This window comes from Cupressus sempervirens, chromosome 10 (assembly GCF_028749045.1).
Source record: "Cupressus sempervirens isolate cs-2001-9-10 chromosome 10, ASM2874904v1, whole genome shotgun sequence".
In the NCBI taxonomy this organism is placed as follows: Eukaryota; Viridiplantae; Streptophyta; class Pinopsida; order Cupressales; family Cupressaceae; genus Cupressus; species Cupressus sempervirens.
Genome location: NC_143127.1, coordinates 1,289,258 through 1,312,468, shown reverse-complemented (window position 1 = coordinate 1,312,468; position 23,211 = coordinate 1,289,258). Strand labels below are relative to the sequence as shown.

General features: G+C 35.8%; 1 pseudogene across 1 annotated transcript in view; it reads left to right on the top strand.

Moving 5' to 3' along the window:
• LOC149532252 (uncharacterized) overlaps window positions 1-22,165 on the top strand; it is a 39,389-nt pseudogene extending 17,224 nt beyond the window's left edge. Inside the window, exon 2 of the transcript XR_016357359.1 lies at window positions 21,670-22,165. The product of XR_016357359.1 is annotated as an uncharacterized LOC149532252 (transcript). The remainder of the gene's footprint in view (window positions 1-21,669) is intronic.
• Window positions 22,166-23,211: the final 1,046 nt, after the last annotated feature.

The following is a 23,211-nucleotide window of genomic DNA, read 5'->3' as shown; positions in this document are numbered from 1 at the left end:
CGTCACATCAACATAAATTGGCACTATAAGGGGAAGCTCGAGGGCAAGGTGATGATTAAGGTCTCAAAACTTCAAGTGGATACTACAAGAAGATGGGTCAAGCTCAAGGACTCAAATGAGAAGGAAGGATTCATATTCAAGCTATCAAACTAGAAATTCAGATTGAAATCAAGAGGAAATTCAGGGAAGCACAAAAGATCCAGCTAATGAGGACATATTCAAGGAAAATCAAGAAAGATCAAGTTCATAGTTTCACGAAGATGCAAGTGATTCAAGTCAATTCCATGAGGAAATTTCAAAGGATGTAGAAAATTTCAAATGCTGAGAGATACCTATGCAATTTTAACAAACATCTTTTCAATCCAAGACTCCAAGAACAGGATAAGGATGATGAGGTGGCAATCGTTTGCCTCCAATTAGAAAATTTCAGTTTCAAGCACAATAAATCACAATATGCCAAGTGTCCTATTTTCTCATTGGCTGGAAAAATCATTGAATTCTCTTATTGGCCCATGAATTGGTGCCTTCATGTAATCGGTTGTAAATTTGACAACCCTAATTAGGGTTTTGTGGGAAGAATGTCGACCCTTGATCTTCAATCGATCTTGGCCCTTCGATGTAATTGAACTAGTATAAAAGGCCAAGGGCTTCGCATTTTAACTCATTAGAGAAACTTAGGAAATTAGTTTAGGAGTTGAGATTAGAGAGCTAAAGTAGAGTAGGATAACTAAGGGAGAGACAATCAAATTGTTGCTATGATGCTTTCAATGTAATGGATAGTTCATTGTTGGTTCTTCATGGTGAATTACCTGTTATTGCTTTGAAGTGTTGCATGGTTTCCTCAATCTTTCACATGGAGTAGATTTATTTAATCTTGAATTAGTTTAGTTGAATGGATTTTGGTGTGGATGTTTACTTGTTTGATTCGAACAAATCTGGGTCACTAGCCTCTTGCCGATGGTTAAGGTGCCTTGTGTTGTTAGCCAATGTTGAGTGCACTTAATGTCAATTGATATTGAATTTTTAGTTTGCATCTATTTGATGGGATTGGAGAGGAGATATTGATTTGAAAACCATTCAAGTGTTCCTTAGAAGCTTGCACTAGGTGGGTGGTGATGGAAGTATTGTCGTTGATGTCAAAAGATCTCAAGAGAATGAACAAAACTGCAAGTATCAAGATTATCAATGTCAAAGGAAAATTGAAGATAGCAATTGGACTCTTTGTGTTTATATAGATCTAGTTAAAGATATCTTTATTTAGAAATGGATATACTCAGCAGTGTCTGATTAAGGTAGCAATGCATGATATAAGTCAGGTACAACCAGTTATAACAGTACAAAAGTCTACCATAGTCAACAACAATAATGTGAAGCAACTCAAGGAACCAATAAGGAGTTTATATATTATACAGTCAGTCAGCACAGAAGAAGACGGCATTTGATATTGGAGAAGCCTGATAGAGAGTGATAAAACATAGCAGGTCAAAGTGTCATCAGTACGGAAGAAGAACAAATTTAAGTAGTTCCTGTTGGCAATACACAAAGAAGAACAACAATGGAATCTGACTGTAAGAGTGTGAAGGTCAATCATATCAGAACGTATCATACAGTAACAAATACAAAGGATGAACTCTACAGAATGTAGACATAATAATAGACACAATATTTGTATCTATATAGGATGCATGAAGCAGAAGTATACACGACAGTAAATAACAGCAAAATGGATAAATACGTAAGACAAAATTAGAAAAGTCAAACAACAGAAAATGAGAAAATAAGGAAAAGACAAATTTTATTGTTTTATCCACAAACAAGAATTGCGAATGTTTCCTTGAAAAGTCATATTCTGATAAGAAGTGCGATATAGTTCTGTTTGAACTCTTTGTTAAAATTGCAATCCTAGTGGAAGGGAAGATATGTCCAGGTGGCAATATGATATGTCAGTTCAGAAAAGTCAAACAAATATCAATAAGAAAAAGATATTTATCATTGAAATATTAATAAATCAGTCAGTAAGTTAATGCAATACGCAGGGACAGGTCGGCAAGAAGACAAAGCATACAAGAAAAAGAAAATATCTTATTCACTTGATTACACAGCAATAAAGAATATTTGCAGTGACTCATTCAAGCAAAGGTATCACTGAAAGGATTTATTAGCGTTGGAATCTTGGGCAAGTGTATTTAATATATTTGTCTACTACAATAATCAATTCTTCAAGCAGTTAAGTGTTCGATTCTTTTATAAGACGAAGGCAGGAATATTTGACAGCGATCACATTTGAATCAAGCCACCTGGATAGATATACATGCAGTGGAGGTATGTAGTGAGGGTGAGAATATGGAAGCGGTGAGGTTTTTGATATGAGCAGTGGTCAGGCAAAAGACGCTCTCCAGTAATATAATATTCCATGTCACAAAAGAAAGTAACAATATCGCACAAGAATGATAAGGACATCTTGTTGCTTAAGCATAGGAAGACTGATAAATATTCGAAAAGCAGAAATGAATAAATACTTTGGTATGTGGCACAACGATAATAATTGGTAATTGGTGAATACTAAGATAATCAGATTTGAAAATATGACAAAATTAAGTGAGAAAATTATACAATACCAAAAGAATATGGTTTATTTTATTAAATAGTTTGCAAGAGACGTGACTTATTGAACAGTCACATCCCCCTTACTAATAAAGATATATAATGAGAAGTTCAAGAAATAAGAAAAAGAAGAAGAACAAATATCTGAAAATACAGAATATCAGAGAAAGGTAATAAAAAGAAAAAAACATATATGCAGAGCAAGGCAGCAAATGGAGCAGTGAGCAGTTGAGAGAAGATTTAAGAATAGATATATGAGTGGAAGAAAAATATTGTAAAGATATATTTTAAAAGATTGCATGTAGAGCAGATTGCTGAAGTAGAGACAGAAATATATATATTTGAGCAGAAAATAATGAAGGCATAAAAGAAGAACATACAAATGTAAATCAAAAAGGGAATATGCAGATTTGAAGCGTTCATATAAAGGACAAGTATAAGTAGTAATTAAAGTATCCATCATCAGCTGAATCAAGTGACATAGTTAAGGTGGAAAATGAGTTTTTGTGTAGTTGGTCGGTGCTCACCAAGACAAGCAGAGAGAGTTGGTGCTTCCAGTAGGTCAGAGCCTACAAAATGTGGGAGTTGGAGCTTCCAATGAGTTAGTGCTCATAAACATAGAGGTCGTAGCCTCTAGTAGGTTGAAGCCTAGAAATCTATTGTAAAAGGACAAGTTTATATAAAAGCATTTATTGTCATGGTTTTCTCCCGTATTGGGTTCCCACGTAAATCATTGTGTCATTGTGTTCATATGCATAAATGTTTATTTCAGCATTTAAAGTTATTGTTTGGATCAAAGTTTTAAATTGGCAAAATTATTAATATAGTGATTCATGCCCCCCCCCCCCCCCCCGCCCCCTCAGTATATTCGTGTGCTCTTCAGGTGGAGTCGCTGGCAAGATCACACCTAGTAGAATCCAAGTCATCCATGATTCCTTGCATTCATAGTTAGAAGTAGAAGTAGAAATATAAGTTATAAGTTAAAGTTGGAGTTGAAGGGAAAAGTTGGAAAATCAAACTACATTTTCATTGCACATCATAAAGCTAAATCTTTAGAAGTGCAAGAGTTGATATCCATTGAATGAATAGCGTAAGTCCTTTTGTTATAACTAGCATATCACATTATAAAATTGAGCGAAGTCCACAATTAAGAAGGAACCTTGAGGTCATTTCATGATCTTACTTTGCAAGCTTAGCATGAGACCTGGCCTTATATCAAGAGAGGGTTGAATGTTTGTTGTTTCTCCTTGAGACATTAAGTATTTAATTCTACATGTTGTAGTGGATCAAAACTCACATCAACAGGCAAGAGTTGAATATGCACATCAAGTAGATGGTTCAAACACTGTTGCACATCTTCTAGAATCTTTAAAAACTATCCTTGAATTGTTGCACATCATCAATTCCAAATGTTCTTCACACATCATTTAGAATGCAATCTTGTTCTTATTTTGAAATGCCTAGATCATCTTCCTTATGTGTTTGGATCATCTTCCTTATGTCATCTGACCGTTAGTCTCTCTAATGACTTCCTCATTAATGAGAACACAATGAGAACTCTTTGACAATTTGGGTTGACATCAAGGACAAGTTCTAAAGATCTCTTGGGTTCCCTTGACATCAATGACAATATTTCAAACACATTAACTGAGCAATGTAAGTGTCTTTGTGATAACCAACATATCACATCATTATACCTAAGTCCACAATAAGAAGGAACCTTGGGGTTGTTTCATTTGATCACACAATCTATATACATTGTTGAGAATTTGAGCATCCTTATTCAAGAGAGATTTTGATATTTGGTGTTTCATTTTGAAATACTAAGTATTCGATTTTGCATGTTGTAGTGGCATAAAACCCGCATCAACATAAATTGGCGCTAGGAGGGCATGAACAAAGCTCATTTGTGGAACTATCAACAAAATGAGCTTTCAAGCTCAATCATGAGATGTGAAAGATGTCTTTAAAAGTGAAAAATCTAAAAAAGTGAAAAAGTTGCAAAATGTCGCGTCCCCTGGTTGAAGCTTTATTAGGATATCTCCACCTATTTCACACCAATTTGGTGAAGACTCTATGAGATAAAATTACAAAGTGATAATGAAAGAAAATTGGTCAAAGATTTAATGACAAACAATAATCAATTATCAAAATGTAAATGGATAAACAATAATATTAAACAATCTATCATAATAATGATAATTAGTAATATAGCATATACCATCATAAGATGATATGTATATACGAGTATATATATATATATGCTGAAACATATATATTAAATATTGTGAATATAAATACTAGTGTTACGGGAAAACTCGTCTCCCCCTCAGAGACTTTTGACATTTCTGGAGACCTCAAAAAAAGGTTGGTGACTTAATGACAAAGTCTCTGAATCCAAAAAGTGAAGTCTCCCTGGAGTCTCCTAATATGGAAATGAATGTAAAATATAATATTAAATTATTTAATGTATTTTGGCCCTCATTTTAATGTTTTTAATGCAAATAATTAAAACCAATGACAATTTAAATTATTTAATCATTTTAGTATTTTATTTAATAACTTATGAAACATTAGAGACACTTCTAATTTTTTTTTAAAAAATTCTAGAATCCAACCCGACCAGCAATGATTAGAAATATTTAAAATTTTGTTTCAATAATAACATGGAGAGATGATTTTTTGGAGAGCACAATAACCGAAGACCTTGAGATGGATGATCACAACCTTGTGGAGTAGATGATAGTATCATCATCATACTAGATACTAGACAGATTTCTGATTTTTGTTTGCAGTACTAAGTGTTTTCAATTTTGTTTGCATATCCAACCACTTAGTATCAAACCATATTTTCTTGAATTTAAAATTTGAATATCCAATGATAATCTCAGCGATTATTAATCTGATATGATGATGATCATATGCGATATTTAGAAATCAGATATGATTGAGATACAATAATGTGATTATGTGAGTTTTGAACTATTTGGCTCTATATTTATGTGACATTACTGTTAGTATTTACTTTAGTCTTTTAGTTTTACAGTTTTACTATTTTGTATTTAGTATTAGACTCTTTAAACTAATAAATAAAAAATTGTCGTCTCCAAGTACCCCCCGTCTCCTATTTTTGAAAAATAGTTGTACAGCACTGGTACCGGAGACCTCCAGATCTCCCCATCACCCGGTAACCTTGAGAAATACTAACATAATTATTTTATACACACACACACACACACACACACACACACACACACACACACTATAATGTTGAGAGATTAAATATAGTAAATTTGAATACATAAATAACTAATAATAAAGATCAATAAAACTAATCACAGAGAATGGAATCAGCTAGTAAGAGCTTGCGATCAAAAGGGAATAGGTTGCGACCTCCCCCATACCATATGCAGGGATATAAGAACATGGCAACCAATGGAAATGGAAGGAGAAGAGGAGAATCATATATCCAATCTGCAAAATTGAGGTCAGGCTGACAGTTTTAAGGAGTCATAGATTGAGTAGTGAACACGTACGTGTTCTAGCGACAAATTTGATCAAGAATATTATCTTTGAGTTGGAGTTTATCAGATCAAGACTGCTGCGATATAGCATTTGACATACATTATAGAGACCAACAAACAAATAGATTTACAAGGAGGAGCGAAGAGAGCATCCCATTATCTATTTCTTACCATCAACCAGAATTAAGTCACTACTAGAAGACGAATCCCTATTTGAACAAATAGCATGGGATAAGAAAATCATGATCAATTGTTCCTTACTATCTATCAATCTGTATTTGATAGAAATTCAAGAAGAAATATAGCAGATAAAATGTAGCATCATTAAGAGCAGGAGAACAGCTCCGTTTGGAGGACTCAATATAGTGTAGTCTGAGATTGTTTTTGAGGTTTAAGAAGTCTATCTGCATTCCTGTTCTTCTGTACATGATTGATGTTTGTAGTCAGTATACAATCAATATTGTCAACATAACTCAAATGTATCTGAAGCATTATTTACTGCTATACGAGATGAGCTGTGATATTTATACATGTGCATTATATGTATCCATTTGAGGGAATCAAAATAAAGAATCAATTTATCACAATAAGAAGCAACAGAAACATAAGGTAATTTTTCTGGAGACATTCAAATCAAAAACCTTAATTGGAAGTTTTTAAAAGCACATTGAATAAGTCCCACTTGCGGACATTACAAGTGGTATCAAAGCTTCTTTCTTGCCATCCTATGAGAGATAGTTGATGTGAACTAGCCAAAGGGCTCAAAGAGCATTGGGAAGAGAGAAAAGAAACTTTCGACCATGAGTGATCAAATGAGCAATGAATTGAGGATTCTTATGGAACAAACAACCCAAACTACCGAGGCCCTCATGGAGCAAAACGCCACGAACAAAAGAGCAAATCAACTTCTCCTTAAAACCATTCATAACACGAGTAACTATGAAAGAGATGCTAATTCCAATCACTCCACAAATAATAATGGTCCTTGTAGGGTACCAAACCCTAGACCGCCAATACCATCTTTTCTACCTAGGGAGAAGCAGATGGAAGAAGAAGAAGAAGAAGAAACAAATGCTCCCCCATTGAATAATATTGATGAGATTGTAGAGGCATATTCTAGAATTGATCCGGAGCTTAGAAATATCTCCTTTAAGGAATATTGTGATGATAGGATGAAAGCCTTCTTTAATAAGAAAAGAAAGACATCGTAGGGTAACGACCTAAAAGAAAGAATAAAATGGCCCTTCCTAACTTTGAAGGATTGGGAAGAATCGCTGCACATTCATGGGAAAAAAAGTTAGACACCAATCTCTAATCAAGCCCCATGATGGAAAAGAAATGCCATTAAATTGCGGTGTTTCATTTAACAAGGGCAACGCATGAATGGTGACATCTGTAATGTTTCGTGCTAGCAGTGCAGTGTCTAAAACACGATGAGTGAATTGTTAGGTGTTAATGGCAGTTTGTGTATTCCAGTTTGTGTATTCTTGAAATGGGGCTGTACGGTGGAGGGGGAAGTACGGATGGGTCCGTCAGTACAGGGTGAAGGCCGTATAATGGTCTAATGTGGAATGGTGTACGGTGGTGGTAGAATGGTCATACGGGGGGAGCTATTGTAGTCGTACAGTGAGGTTATGGTAGTGTGGTGGTGAAGGTACAATTTTAATAATTATGAATGTTGTACGATGTTCGGGGGGAGGCCATATGATGGGATATGGAGGGTCGTACAATGGTTAAGGATGGGTTCGTGTATGGTGTGAGAGCCAAGATGGCCATACAGTGGACAAAAGAAGGATTGGAAGGGAAGTACAATGGTGTGGTAGATGGTAAGAATGAAGGCCATACGGGAAATGAGGGAGCCATACGGGAATGTTCGGAGGCCACACGGTTAGGTATTTGAGCCACCACAAAGAATGCAAACTCGTTCATACAAAAACACAAGTAGATCAGACACAATAATAGAAACTTGAATATGAATAATCCTTCAATATAAGCCGAAAGATGGGGCTCTAATTTGCTAGATCCGAGCAAAGTGTTATAGGTAACGAAATAGGGTGGGGGTTAAATCCCACTGAAACTAGATAAACCAAATAGGGAAGGTCTTTCACTTCCAAAATGGCGAACAACAGAGAACTCCAAAATTGCATACCTAATGACTACCTACAAGCTGTGCTTTAAATACCCGTTGGGGAAAACTTTCTAAGGTTATACAAAGATTGCCGACGACGACACAAACTATAGAAACAAAACAAAAATGGGTCCGAGATATATTAAATCAATCGGCCCATTAACAATAGTTTGATTAATGATTTATTTTATAATGGGAACGTTACAACATCATGGCCTTATTACTCAAGGTCACCAACAAATAAAAAGCTATGACGAGTTCACACAAAAGCTTATAAAAGGATTTGATAGGACACACCCACAATGGTACTTCAAACAATAAATCTAGCTTAAGCAAGAAGGGACTATGAAAGATTTTGTCACCAAACTTGAAAGGTCGGTAGTCATGGTACTAGAAATCTCTCAAGAAAGGCTCACTTACCTATTCATAGAAGGATTGAAAGAATCAATCAAGAGCATAGTGAGTGCCTTGGATCCAACAAACTTGGAAGAGGCAATCCAAAAAGCATCTAAATTTGACACATACCCACCCAAAGATAGATCCAAAAACCTTGCATCAAACACACACTCCAAAATCTCTCATAAAGAAGACAATACTAGGAGGGAATCCCAAAAAAGGAAGTCATGCTACCATTGCAAAGAACCATGGGTGAATGGGCATAAGTGCAAAAGAGTGGAATTCAAGAAGCAACATGATGATTGAAAGGAGAAAAGTACGCTTCAAGTGGAAATAATGATGAGAAGAGAGACATATATGTGGGAAAAGGAATCAAGCCTAAAAAATAGAGGCTATGCCTGATAGGGAAACAAAAGGGACATGGAATAAAAAAGAAAAACATGATCTCAAAAGCACCAAAGAAAATAATGAAGGGGTGGAAAACCATGGAGCTTTGAGGAGGTGTAAGTCTAGTAATGACAACATAAAATAGATCAATTCTCAAAAATAAAATATTGTAAAAGTGCAAAGGAGTGGAATTCAAGAAGCAACATGATGATTGAAAGGAGAAAATTATGCTTCAAGTGGAAATAATGACGAGAAGAGAGACATATATGTGGGAAAAGGAATCAAGCCTAAAAAATACAAGCTATGCCGAATAGGGAAACAAAAGGGACACTGAATAAAAAAGAAATACATGATCTCAAAAGCACCCAAGAAAATAATGAAGGGGTGGAAAACCATGGAGCTTTGAGGTGTAAGTCTAGTAGTGACAACATAAAATAGATCAATTCTCAAAAATAAAATATTGTAAAATACTTCATGTATTCATATATCACACACGCGCGCACGCACGACACACACACTCTGTGTTTTCAAATGCATCCCCCTTGTTTGATATGTGAAAGATATGTGAAATTAATGTAGAGGGAGACATACATAAGAGGGTTAAGGTTGCCATCTAAGTAGACTGCCTTGATGGGTGCCAAAGTTTTTCCATCAAGGCGAAGAAGGTCAAAGTTCTACCCTAGGAGTTAAATTGACAAGACGAGAATCCCACTACATTCTCTATATCATTCTTACCATAAGAGAGGTAGGTAACAGGGTTAAGGTTTCTATCTACCATCAAGGCCAAGAGGGTCAAAGTTATGCTCTTGGACTAAAGATTGGCAAGTTGAGAATCCCACTACATTCCTCATACCATTCTAACCATAAGAGATGTAGCTAAGAGGCTTAAGGTTTCCATCTACGTAGACAATCTTGGTGGATGCCAAAGTTTTGCCATCAAGGCGAAGAGGGTCAAAGTTAAACTCATAGGCTTAGGTCAGACAAACTAAGAACTCCACTACAATCTCAATACCATCTTTATCCTAAGAAATGTAGGTAGGAGGGTTAATATTGCCATCTAAGTAGGCCACTTTGGTGGATGCCAAAGTCCTGCCATTAAGGCCAAGAGGGTCAACATCCCACTCTTGGGCTTGGTCAGACAAGTTGAGAACCTCAATACAATCTTCCTACCCTTCCTACCATGACGAGTTAACCAACTATTTGGGAAAGGGCATAGATAAGGAAGCAACGAAAGCATATTGCTAAGTAGACCACCTCGTGTGGATGTCTAAGGCTTGCCATTGAGGCCAAGGGGGCCAAAGTTCTGCTCTTGGGCTTAGTATGAGATTGGCTTGGGCAAACTTATCATGAATCAATCTCTATGAACCAAATTAATGATAAGAGCAGAGGAAATTGCATTACTTGAATTTATATATACATCTAGCTAGCTGATGTTATTAGTCTATATGGATATATATGCACTTGTGTTCACTTTGTGGCTGCAGGATTCATTGTCAAAAGCATAAATAAAGATAGGTCATCATGTAAACATTGGGTTAATTTGACATCAATTTACTACTTGACCTTGTTCCTCATCTTGAAGTGATGAAAGTTTCTACTATTTGATCACAAATCACATTCAAGAAAATATATATGATGATAGAAAAGTAGCACCGTAGAAGTTGGATTATGGATAGATCTCCATGATCATTTGGTTATTGCTTGAGGACAAACAATATTTGGGAGTGGATTTTCATGTCCCTTGGTTGAAGCTTTATTATGACATCCCCACCTATTTCACATCAATTTTGTGAAGTCTCTATGAGACAAAATTACAAAGTGATAAGGAAAGAAAATTGATTAAAGATTTAATAACAAATAATAATTAAAATATCAAATATAAATAGATAATAATAATAATATAAAACAATCTAATATATATGAGAGCCCAACCTCAGTCTAGTGGTGAATTGGGGTGACCTCCATATAGGAGGTCTTAAGTTCCACTCTCACCTATATATGTGGCCTGTCCCACTTTGTACTAAAAAAATGATATATTTCCGCGCTGCACAGTAATTGAGCTAGTATGTTTCTGGATGCAATTGTGTATATATTTTTTTCAACCATCAATGTTCTGTATTGCACTTCGTGATCTTTTGCATCCTTGAATTCTTGCATCCTAATGATGGAGCATGGGGTATGATCCAAAATGTTGATGGTAGAAAAATATACACAATCACATCTATAAACATACTAGCACAATTATTAATAAATACTAATATAATCATTTTGTATTTACATATCAAGACTATTATCACTACTATCATCATCATCATCGAGTTGGAGTTTATCAGATCAAGACTTCTGTGGCATAGCATTTGGCATACCTTATAGAGACCACCAAATGAATAGATTTAGAGCCAGAAGTAAAGAGATCATCGCATTATTTATTTCTTATATTCGACCAGAATTGAGTGACTAGTCTTCCTCTCAATCACAGGAATAGAAGACGGATTCCTATCCAAACAAATTAGCATGGAATAAGAACAATCATCATGGATTGTACCTTACTACCTATTGATCTCTTTTGGAATACCCCCACTAAGCCATTTACCTTTGCAAGCCTGAGCACATCGACTAAAGGATAGAAATTCAGGAAGAAATATAGCAGATAAGATTTAGCATCGTTAATAGTGGGAGAGCAGCTCGGTTTGGAGCACAGAATATAATGTAGGTTGAGATTGTTATTGAGGTTCAAGGAATCTATTTTCTGTTCCTGTTTTGCTTTACATTTTTTATGGTTGGGTCAGTATACAGTCAGCATTGTCAACAGAACTCATATTTATCTAAAGCATTATATCGATAAATCTGCATCATATGTATCCATTTGAGGGAGTCAAAATAAAGATAATCGATTCGGTACAATACGAAGCAAAGAAAACATAAGGTAATTTTATAGGGACATTCAAATCACAAACATTAATTTGAAGGTTTTTAGAGCAAATTGAAAGGGTCCTACTTGGGACATTACAAAAAAGTGAAAAATCAGAAAATATAAATAAAATAAGTGTCTCAAGGATGGGCAACAATTTTGTGGTCATGGCATACATCTAGTGGACATTTCCCAATTTTGGGAAGCTTTGATTGAACAAGTAGATTCACGAAGTTTATCCGAACTTGCAGCACCAGGAAAGTGTACGATTAATGTGACAATTGAGCATGAAGAATTCAATTATTTGACATTTCTGTCTAGGGTGGAATTGGTATTACAAAAGATGTTCTTTTGGGATATCTTCAAGTTAGTCCCATTTGTTGAATCCCATGGTAGAGTCAATATGTTTGCAAATAATTTCAAGGAAATGATCAAGAAGTGACTGAGAAGGAACTATATGTGGAAGCCATGTTGCTCTTTGGTTGGTGTAAAGTACAGAATGTAGCGCATTCAGAATTCACTTATCAACCATGTCAGGATAAAATCAAGCAAATCGAGCAAGAAATGGAGCTCTTTGATCTTGAACAACCAAATGCAAACAAGATTGGGAGTGTTCCTTGAACGAATGAGTTTGGCATCAAAGGAAGGCAACAAGGATAACATTCTACACTAGAGTTGGGTGCCAAAAGATGAGTATATTGCATCCTCATCCAATGAAGAAGAAGACAACTTCCAAGAGGGTGGCATGTTTGAACTTAATGACCAAGATAATCAAGCGAAGGATGACCTTTCATGCACTACATCAAAAGATGAAGGGGTATTGAAATGATTATCAAGGAGGCAATATTATTCATCCAAGGAAGAGAAATGCTAGCAAGTCAAGATCGATCTTTGGAAAGTCTTGAAATGAAGAAATTCTTGATGAATTTCTTGATGAAGAAATTCCAATACAAGATCATTACAAATTTGAAGAAGAAATTCTTGATGAACTCTCACTCATGCTTCAAGAGGAGGTTTTCCAAAATGAGTTGCAAGAACTTTCAAGCGTCCTTGGAGATTAGGTCAACCAAGTAGGCAGATTGAATAAAGAACTTCGAGATATCCTAGATGAATCCGAATACGAAGAAAAATTTCACAAGATGCTACAAGTTATCTCTCTACTATGTTTTTTTGGGGGGCGCTAGAAGATCTCACAAAGGAAGTGCAAATGGAGTCATTGCCAAAGACATCTCAAGACAAAAAAGTTGTTGCAAGCGCCATGATTCATTATTAACTTCTTATGCATTGCCCCTTGATATGCTATTTGATGACCAATTCATGAAGAGATTTGAAGATCCACCTATTAGGCAATCCTTAGTTTTCAAGGACACCATGCTTGATGAAGATTCAAATGAAGAATTGCAAGATGTACCCAAAGAATAGGCATTTGGCATGTGTATGTTAGATGAAGAAGCTTCAAGTGTCTTTGGTGAGAATATGCAAGATATATTAAGTGAAGACCAAGTTGCTCCTGTAGAAGAAGAGAATGAAGAGCAGATTGGGTTTGTGCTATAGTTTAGCATTCTATTTAAACAACTTGAAATATTTTAGAAACAAATTATCAAAGAATCCTTGATTTTTGAGGATATGCTCAAAGAAATTCACGAGGATGTGTGGTTCGTGTTACACAAGGAAAAGCCGCTAGAAGCAATATTCCATGAACTTGACCTCAAGTTTGATTCTGCTTGGATCACTCATGCATTTGATGCTTGTGTCAATGGAATGGTTCACTTTCAACTTCAACCTCTTGAAGTTGTTAAAGATCAACAAGGATTTGAACAAAAGATTCTACTCAAAACACACTAGGTTGTCTCTTTCCCTTCTCTTAATTATGAAGATTATTTTTTTGATTAAGTTGACTTAGGAAAGACAACTTGCATTTCGATTGACCATAGACCATATGAATTGCCTCAATTGTTAATTTTGCACAATACATTTCCTGAATTTGAGTTGGAGGTCATAATTTTTTCTCAGAGCACAAGTATAAATTTGCAGATCGAGAAACATGACTCAAGCCTTGTTGCTCTTGAACATTTTGAGAAGTCATATTAGGTAAGTATGTATGTAGGTCCTTTGAGGTATTTGTCTAAACATTTGTATATGGTTAAAGTTTGTCTTGGGCTGCTTGGTTCAAGAAAATTAGTACAAGTTTCCTTTCTATCAATTACTTTAATTGTCTTCGGAGCCTAGAGAGTATATTTTCCTTGAGTGATTTGACCGAAGTAGTTTAGTTGCTTTGTTGTTTAGTTTTCTTTAGTTTAGGTGTACTTGTTTGGTTAGTTTAGTTTAAAGAGTTCCCAATTTGTGAGAGAGGTGATGTATTATAAATCACACTTTAGTGTTTTCCCAATAGGTTTGTTCGGTTTATTTCTTGGATCTCTCTCTGTGAAACTCTCGTGAATTAGAGATTGTTCCTAATAACGTCATCATTTCATAAGGATTTGTCCTAAATTTGGAATGGAGTCATTCATTGTGTAAAAAGTACTTGTCTTTCAATTACAACATCTTACTGATGCTTAATTGCTTCGAGTCATTGGAGTCTTGGAGGAGAAATTAGAGTAACTGAAAAGATCTTATGCCCGCTACCCATTATGCGCTTCACTACTTATGGACCAAAATGAAATATGACATTGAAAAAGAAAATATGAAAGCTAAAGAAAAGTTTATATAGGAAAGTGTGTTGGTTTGGATAGTAGGTATGCTTTGATCCCAAATTTGTCTCTTGGACCTTGCTATTAAAAATATGAGAGAATGAAGAGAAGGGAAATCCAAAGTATTTTGTGTTTGGGTGTGTGGATATCTATTCCATGCAAATTTGCCAAAAGTAGAGCAATGTCCAAAGTGAAATATTTTTAGGGCTACAGATGCCCATTTGGCACTTAGGCTCTATCTAGGATGCTTTTGAACTATGGATGTCATAGTAGCTAACTATAGTGAATCTTAGATCATTTCCAATGACCTGATTGAGCGGGGAATGATTACACTTACAAACATGTAAGTAATTGAGAACAAAGGCTCTTAGCTCAATTCCTGGTTTCTTCCATTTTGATTGCATTTCATAACTGTTTGATAGATGAAAAGGGAACTGATCAAAGGTTTTAGATTCCAAACGTGTTTTATTCTTTAAATGTTCAGCAACAATTCTTTGGATAGGTACTAGATGTGAGGTTTTCATACCATTGCCCATTGCAAATGAGGACCTCCTCTTTTCATTTGGCAAGGGCGTAGTTGTCCTAAATAGTCTTAGTTCAGTGGCAATTGTTAAGTCTATGAGTTTAAGAGATGAGTTTGAGCAACTTTGGCTTGTTAGGAGTCAAGTCTGTCAAGAATATGAGTGAGAGTTGGGCCAAGCTAGTCAAGGAAGTGGAAGTCGTGTCAAGTGATTTATGATGAAATGAATTAAAATCCTTGTCCTAGTATCAAATTTATGTTGGAAAGTCAAGAAAAGCCATGGAAAAGATCATTGATGGAAGCGTGCTAATTACTGAATTTGATTGTCTGAAATTTTTTAGGATCTCCCAAAATCTAGAATCTCCATTAGAACTCCTAGAGACCTAAAACTACTCTTGAATATCCTGTCAGTATTTATTTAAAAAATAAATTAAAGTATAATTCTTAAATGCTATATTTTATATAAAATATTCCACCCTAAGCAGCAAGTTGACACTTCAAAAAAAAATTGACCCTCGGTTTGAACCAAGAGCAGGTAGGAATCTGACTTGTTGTGGGGCTCCATTCCTCATTTTATGCATTGCAGTATTGAATTGCAAGTCAAGATGGCAAGATAATGACGAAGTTTGAACAAAGAATCAATGACTTAGGCGAGTTTTGCCTCTTTGTCGAGCCCAAGAAAGGGTCAGAATTCGACCTCCCTCGGGGCTCACGAGCCAAAGAGCCATTTGGGAAGCAGATGAGAGTTAAACAATGACATGATGACAAGATGGATGGTTGGTTTGAAATCAAGGAGATTGATCCATGAGAGTACAAGTTGCTGAAAATCAGAGTATTGGATGATCAGGAGATCAAGAAATGAAGTTGAATTGCAAGAACATGCTGATGGAGAGATGAAATGCTAAGTTGGAATGATCAGAGTGTGAAAGGTGAAGTGTAGAAAGTATATATTAGAATGTTAAATCAACCTTGAGAGCATGAAGGAGGTTGAATTGAATTTTTTAATTTGGGAGTTGAACATTTTACCTTGGGCTTGTGCCCAAAAGATGGTCAGAATCTGACTTCTCTTACAACTCATGATGACCCCAAGGAGAGGTTGGATTCCGACATCTTGTGGAGCTCCATGTCCAGTCAGTTCCCAAACTCACCCAGCATAGAGGACAAAATCAGAACATGATCACTAATGCAGATTTGATTTGAGAAGCAAAATCGGGATTAAGGATGCAAACTGAGTGTTTAATGGTTGTTCAAGGATTGGTCCTGATAAATCCAAGCAGCTTTCTGGTATATGCAAGGATATTCAAAATATTAAGTTTTAGAAAACCCAGAATTCTACCAGCATACTTAAATTCATAATGTGGCAATTGTTTTACAGCTGCAACTTTATCTCAAGTTAACATAATGTGAATTTCAATCATTAGATTATATTGATGTTGTCTACACTAGCTATGTTTGTAGCACAAGGTTTTTTTTCTTGTTTTGCAAGGGTGAAGGTGACAAACAAATGACAACACGAAGGAGTCATCAATGCTATCACAAGTGATTCACTGGCAAGTTGCAAGAGGTTCAAGGTCATAGTACAAGCCATGATGTAAACGGACTTCAAGGAAAAAATAATGATGTATAATCAATGCAAGGATAAACATGAGGATTGATCAAGCAAGTACCTCAAGATGTCATCGAGATTTTGTGTAAAAGCAAGTTCAAGGTCATGCCAATGAGAAGATTTCCAAATTTTGAAGATGGAGAAGTGGAAATAAAACAAAGATGGCAAGATAAGAATGCTGATGTGATGCCTAAAGCTTTTTACCAATCAGAGAATTCTAGTTGCACGTGTCCTAAATTCTCCAATCATATTTTGCCAATTGTACACGTGGAAGGCATCTAGTGCCTCTACTGGAGCTCTTTTCTGATTGGTCAATAAAAGCAATGTAATTTTCTTATTGGCCCATAAAAAAGTTCCTTTTTGTAATTGGCCAGCATTAAATGTTTGTAGTTGGAAGCCCTAATTAGGGTTATGTAGTAATTTAATCTTGGTTGATCTTAGATCAATCCTAGTCACTCATTGTAATTGAGTAATTATATAAGGTAATGTCTTCTCATTTGTAACTCAGTACAATTAGTTTTAGGTTAGAGTAGGGGGAGACATGGATATATTGTTGCCATAATGCTATTAATGTGATTGCTAATTCATTAGTGGTCTTCGTGGTTGATTACTTGTGTTGCTTTGCATTGTATGGTTTCTACATTTACTCACTTAAAGTATGATTTTATTTCATGTTATTGAGAAGTAGCATTTAGTTGAATGAAAGATGTTTTGGATGCATCTTTGGTGAACTTGCTTATACCAAACCACTAGCTGCTTGTTGATTGTAAATTTGTCTTGCGTGGTTGAGTGAGTGGTGGATTACTTGTGTTGCTTTGGAGCATTCTATGGTTTCTACATTTCCTCACTTAGAGTAGGATTTTATTTCATGTTGTTGAGAAGTAGTGTTTAGTTGAATGAAAAGATATTTTGGATGCATCTTTGGTGAACTTAATTATACCAAACCACTTAATGTGCATTGATGGATGGTGTCAATGGAAAGGTAATAGTTTGGACATCTCACATCTACCATAGGATATTACACTAGCTTGGTTGATGTTGATGGCTAGACTAAGTCTAATAGAGTCACAAAGACATTCATTATCTCTTGCATTGTAGCCTCAGATTAGATTATCTAAACCCTTTCCTTTGCAGTTTGTTTGGTCAAAAGAAGTTGAAGTAGTTGATATCCGTTGATTGAACAATGCAAGTTCCTTTGTGATAACCAATGTATCACATCATTAGAATTTAGAACTGAGTTAAATCCACAATAAGAAGGAACCTTGGGGTTGTCTCATTTGATCACACAATCCATATGCACTCTTTAGCATATGAGCATCCTTACTCAAGAGAGACTTTGATATTTGGTGTTTCATCTCGAAATACTAAGTATTCAATTCCACACATTGTAGTGGCATAAAACTCTCATCAACAAGTCCCATTTGGTATGATATTCTTGTCTCTAGGTCTTGGAACCAACTTCCAAGTTTCATTCTTCTCAATTCAGGTTAACTCTTCATCCATGATCTCTAAGCAACCTTCTTCTTCACTTGCTTCTACATGAGAACTTGGTTTCATTTTTGACAATAAGGCAAAATGTCTCCCTAATTTTAATGACTGGAACAAAAAGTTCGCAAAAGATAAAATAATATAACATGAATGATTGCAATTGAAATGTCTCCTAATTTTTGTATATTACCCACAAAGATCAAACTAGGGAACCTAGATTGAAATGGGTGCTAAGTCTCAAATTTGAATATCACACACTACAACGTGGGTCATCTTTACATGCCTTGCAGAATTCTCAGCTGGAGGTTCAAAGCTTCTCTTTCCTTTTGACATGGCATGGGATAGATGGAAGCTTCGACTCAAAATCCTAATGCATTGTTGAGTCTACTCCATCCTTATGCTCAAGCATGGGTTGGGTAGTATCCTCAAACCCTGATCCTCTACAGCCCTTTGGCATGCGTCAAGCGATGGCCTTGATCTTTGATCTCAACATTTGTTTGGTATGACTCAAATGGCTATTCTAACCTTTAATCTCCAACATATTTCTAGCATGGGTCAAGCAGTAGTCCTAAGTTCCTAACCCCTGATCTTTGAAGTCTCCTTGAGCAAGGAGCCTTTCATCTAGTTTTTGGAAAGAAGACATGGCACACTTTGCTTGAGTAAGTGTACCAACAAAAGTTTACAACTGACACTGCCCTTGTGTTTTGTCCTTCTTTTATCCTTCTATTCCAGTCTCCTATGGGTTTTTTGTCCATAGAAGATTGCTAAACACAAAGTTCCCAAAAGATAAAACAACATAGCATGGATGATTACAATTGAAATGTCTTCCCAAGTTTGTATGCTGCCCCACCAAAGATCAAATCAGTCAGCCTAGATTCAAATTGGTGCCAAGTCCTAAATTTTAGTTTTACACACTACAGCTTAGGTCGGCCTGAGGCCTTATAGAATTCTCAGTCAAAGTTCAGAGACTCTCCTTCCTTTTGAGTTGGTGTGGGTTAGACAAAAGCTTTGACCCCCGATCCCAGTGTGTCATTGAATCTACTCCATCCTTATGCTTTCTCAGTCGAAGTTCTGACTTGGTGTGGGTTAGACAGAAGCTTGGATCCCTGATCCCGGTGTTTTGTTGAATCTACTCTATCCTTATCCTCTAGGATGGGTGGAGCAGTATCCTCAAACCCCTAGCCTTGACAGCCCTCTGGCATCTGTCAAGCCATGGACCCGATCTTCGATCTTTAACGTCTCCTTAGTATGAATGAAGTGACAATCTCAACCTTCAATCTCCAACATTTTCCTGGCGTGGGCGAGGCAATAGTCCTGACCCCTGATCTCTGATGGCTCCTTGAGCAAAGAGTGTTTCATCTGATTTTTGGAAAGAAGACATGACACACTCTGTTTGAGTAGGTGCAAGAACAAAATATTCAAATGGCAGTAGGCACTTCAATTAGGCATAAAAAATTATTTTCAAAATGAACCCATTATAGAGAGGAGGCAACCACTCCAAACACTTTTCCCATGAACTCCCTTGGCTTGCAGGGAAGAGCTTATCAGACCAGCATTTTGAGATTAGTTCTGCCTCTTTTTATCATCTACTTTGATCTACTTATTAAAAGCATACAAATATCATGGTTTGAGGTAAGAAAAACAAACAAAGCAATATGTAATGTGCAAGACCTTACACACATATCTGATGTACCACTGAAAATGCTCAATAATTGAAACAAAATTTATTGGGGGTCTGTGAACTTGTACTGCAAACACAGAAAACAAAGTTTCAAAATGTACCACTGTTACACCCAACTTTGAAACATCTATTACCTCAAAACAAAACAAAAAATCATGAATTTATGCTTTATTCTTATTTTTGGGGATTAAAATAAACCATCCTTACAACTTTTATTCCTGGATCTTTGCACTTATTGAAAAGCCAACAAAATCATACTTCCAGAAATGTGAAATTTACAGTCCGTAATCACCGAATGACAAAATTACATTAACAGGTGCAGCCATGGGTACTAGTTTTTGTGGTTCTGGCAGAAAAATAGAATTGGAAGTAAGACCTTTCATTAAATTTAGCATTTGTGAGACTCAAACATTAAATCTATACATTGAATGAAATGCCCAATCAACTTGTCTATGTTTGAATTTGAATCTCCCATTTTGTTCCTTTTCTTTGAAGACCAGATCTATAATGGTTGAATCCCGTGCCTGCAGATTACCCTATACAGGAGCTCAATCATATTTGCTTTCACTTAATTGTTTTCTTGACTAAGATCAATATTTTAGCTGTGCTGATGGATAAGTACATCGCAAGCAACATCCATAAGATATATTTTCCTGTCCAAACTGCTGTTAGGGAAGAATCTTTTATATTGTGGAAACCTAGAGGATGATACTCACACTTCAGATGATGTACATTTATTTGCCTGTTTTGGAAGAATGGAAAACATGAATATCAATATGCTTTACTTTCATCTATATAAATCATGAGTGAGACATATAGGGTGTAATCAGAAGGCTTGAATAAATAGATATTGCAGATAGAGGTGTTGACTGTGCATGGGAGTAGATAAGTATGCAGCCCAGCATACTAATTATTCTGAAAATGTTGATTTGGTGTGTCCTAAACCAGCAAAGACATTTATGTGATGAAGAAAATTTCTGGCTTCAATAGGTGAACTTTCTAAAGTTGAAGTAACAGCTTTTACTTAGGAATTCACATGCTGGATGGGCACTTCACATGCAAACCTGTGCTGGTCTTCTTTTATATTGCAGTCTCTTCCTGTTTCATAGAATTAGGTATGAAGGGAAAAATGCTTCTGTGCTTCTTCATCAATAACCTCAGGCCAGAACTAAAGGCCCTTTACAGAGGAAACCACCTGCAAGAAGTCAACCGATGACTTCCAGTAAGATATCTACCCTTCAATCAAACTTGCTAACAAAAATCCCACTACAGTGGCAATGGTTGCTAGAACTTAGAGAAAGCAATGGAATTGCAGCACTTGTTTGAGCCACCGTCCAGTTATTAAACATCAAACCAGGATAATGAAGAAGCCATGAACAATAGAGATTAAAAACAATCACTTCATTCTCCATTAATTCATACAATCAGTGTACAAGATACATATAAAGTGCAAGTTAGCTCCTAAAATAACCTGGGAGAAACCAACCAACTACTCAATTAATGTGACTTAGGATTAGATTATTTTATTCATAATAATCTGGTTTAACTTACGGATGATATTATGGTCTGCTTATTGTAAGCTTTCAGTCACCAACTCCCCACATAACCAAAATTTGGACCAAAAAAGCTTTGAACAAAACTCTTTTTCATGCTTTATGTAAACTACCTAACTCGCTTTCAGTTATCTATTTATTCTGTTATTTAATTCCTTTTCTTTTTTGCTCTGTGATTCAGGTTACAGCTTGACACGAGAGGCCTCTATGTACTCTAGTGACTCAGTAAATGATGGCTCTGACAGAGCATCCATTGATTCTCTTGCCTGCCATACAGGGCCAGTAGTTGGTGCCCAAAAAGATCTAGAAAACAGAAACACCATATGCTCTGAATTCAGGTGATTTTGGTGACATTTTTGCTACACTTCATAACCAGTTTAGTTTGTACTGCTAAATTGCAATGTTAGTGGCAATTTTCGGTGGCAGAAAATGCCGTGATGCTAATTTTGCACATATGGTATGAATGTGAAGCCAAACTTTCAGTAAATGCCAGAAGATGAATCATCTTTCTCCGGTGTCTGTTGACTCTGTTCTATTCCTATCCATATAAATTGTATTGAAAGTTTATTGTATGCTTGGAATAAGACAGATTTACAGAATTCTGTCTCCCATGTCAGGAACACGAACTGTATGGAACTTGTGTAATGAATAATTTTTGGATCCGGTTCTTATTACCACTACTGCCATTTCTGTGTCTAATTTTTTTCATTTCCTTTTTGTACTCTGATTACTATTTATAAATGTCTGTGTATATTCATTTTTGGATAGAAGTTTTAACACATTAGAATCTTCAAGTTAGTGTACTGTTCCTTGATCCCTTTTCTGGGATTTGGGTTTTCATTCTCTATGCTCTCTTTCCCTAATTCATAATCTTTCATCATTTCATTGGCCCTTTTATATAGTTTGCCAACTACCCTTGCTCGAATATCATCTGTAATCCACATATTTATCGATTAACTGGATTTATTTTGCTCTCCATTAACATTCCAATAACCTGCTCGGTTTTTTCTGCATTTACTATTTTATTATCTTATATATCATAAACCTGTTAAGAAAACAGAGCAGAAGTAAAACAGTAAAATTACAATAGACTAAATGGCAACACAAATTGTGCAGAGACCATGAATTACATGATTCACCAAAGTTGGCAACCTCCAGGGGAAATGGATTTTTTATTCTCCTTGAACGATTGCAGCAATTACGTAAGTTTTCATCAATGGAAAATGCAATCAATTTTTTTGATATTAGAATAGTTAAATCACTGGATACAATCAGTTCAGCTGAATATATTCGGCAGAAAAGTATCAAAATTATAGAAGTTGCTTCAGGAACTAGACACAATAAACGTATACAACTTATTACAAATCAAGAACTTATCCCATGGAAATAAAATGGGAAGTATATATAGCATGAGGAGTTAAAAGTAGCAGTATAAACATCAGAGCACATCAAAACTTGATAGTATCAAACTTGATAAAGAAGTAATTATCATCCTTCACTAGGGCCCCAACCATCATTACTTTCTAGAGACTCTAGAAAGTCTGTAGCAAACAGTTCATCATTCCAGCCTGCAAGGACATTTTCTTTTGGCGCATTATCATCAGGGCTTGTGGAATCTTTATGTTCATTCTTATCAGAAGCAGAGTTCTGGGGATCATTGGAAATGTTCAGATCTTTCATCATCTTATCTAGCTGATTTAATTCAGCAGGATCCATCATGTCT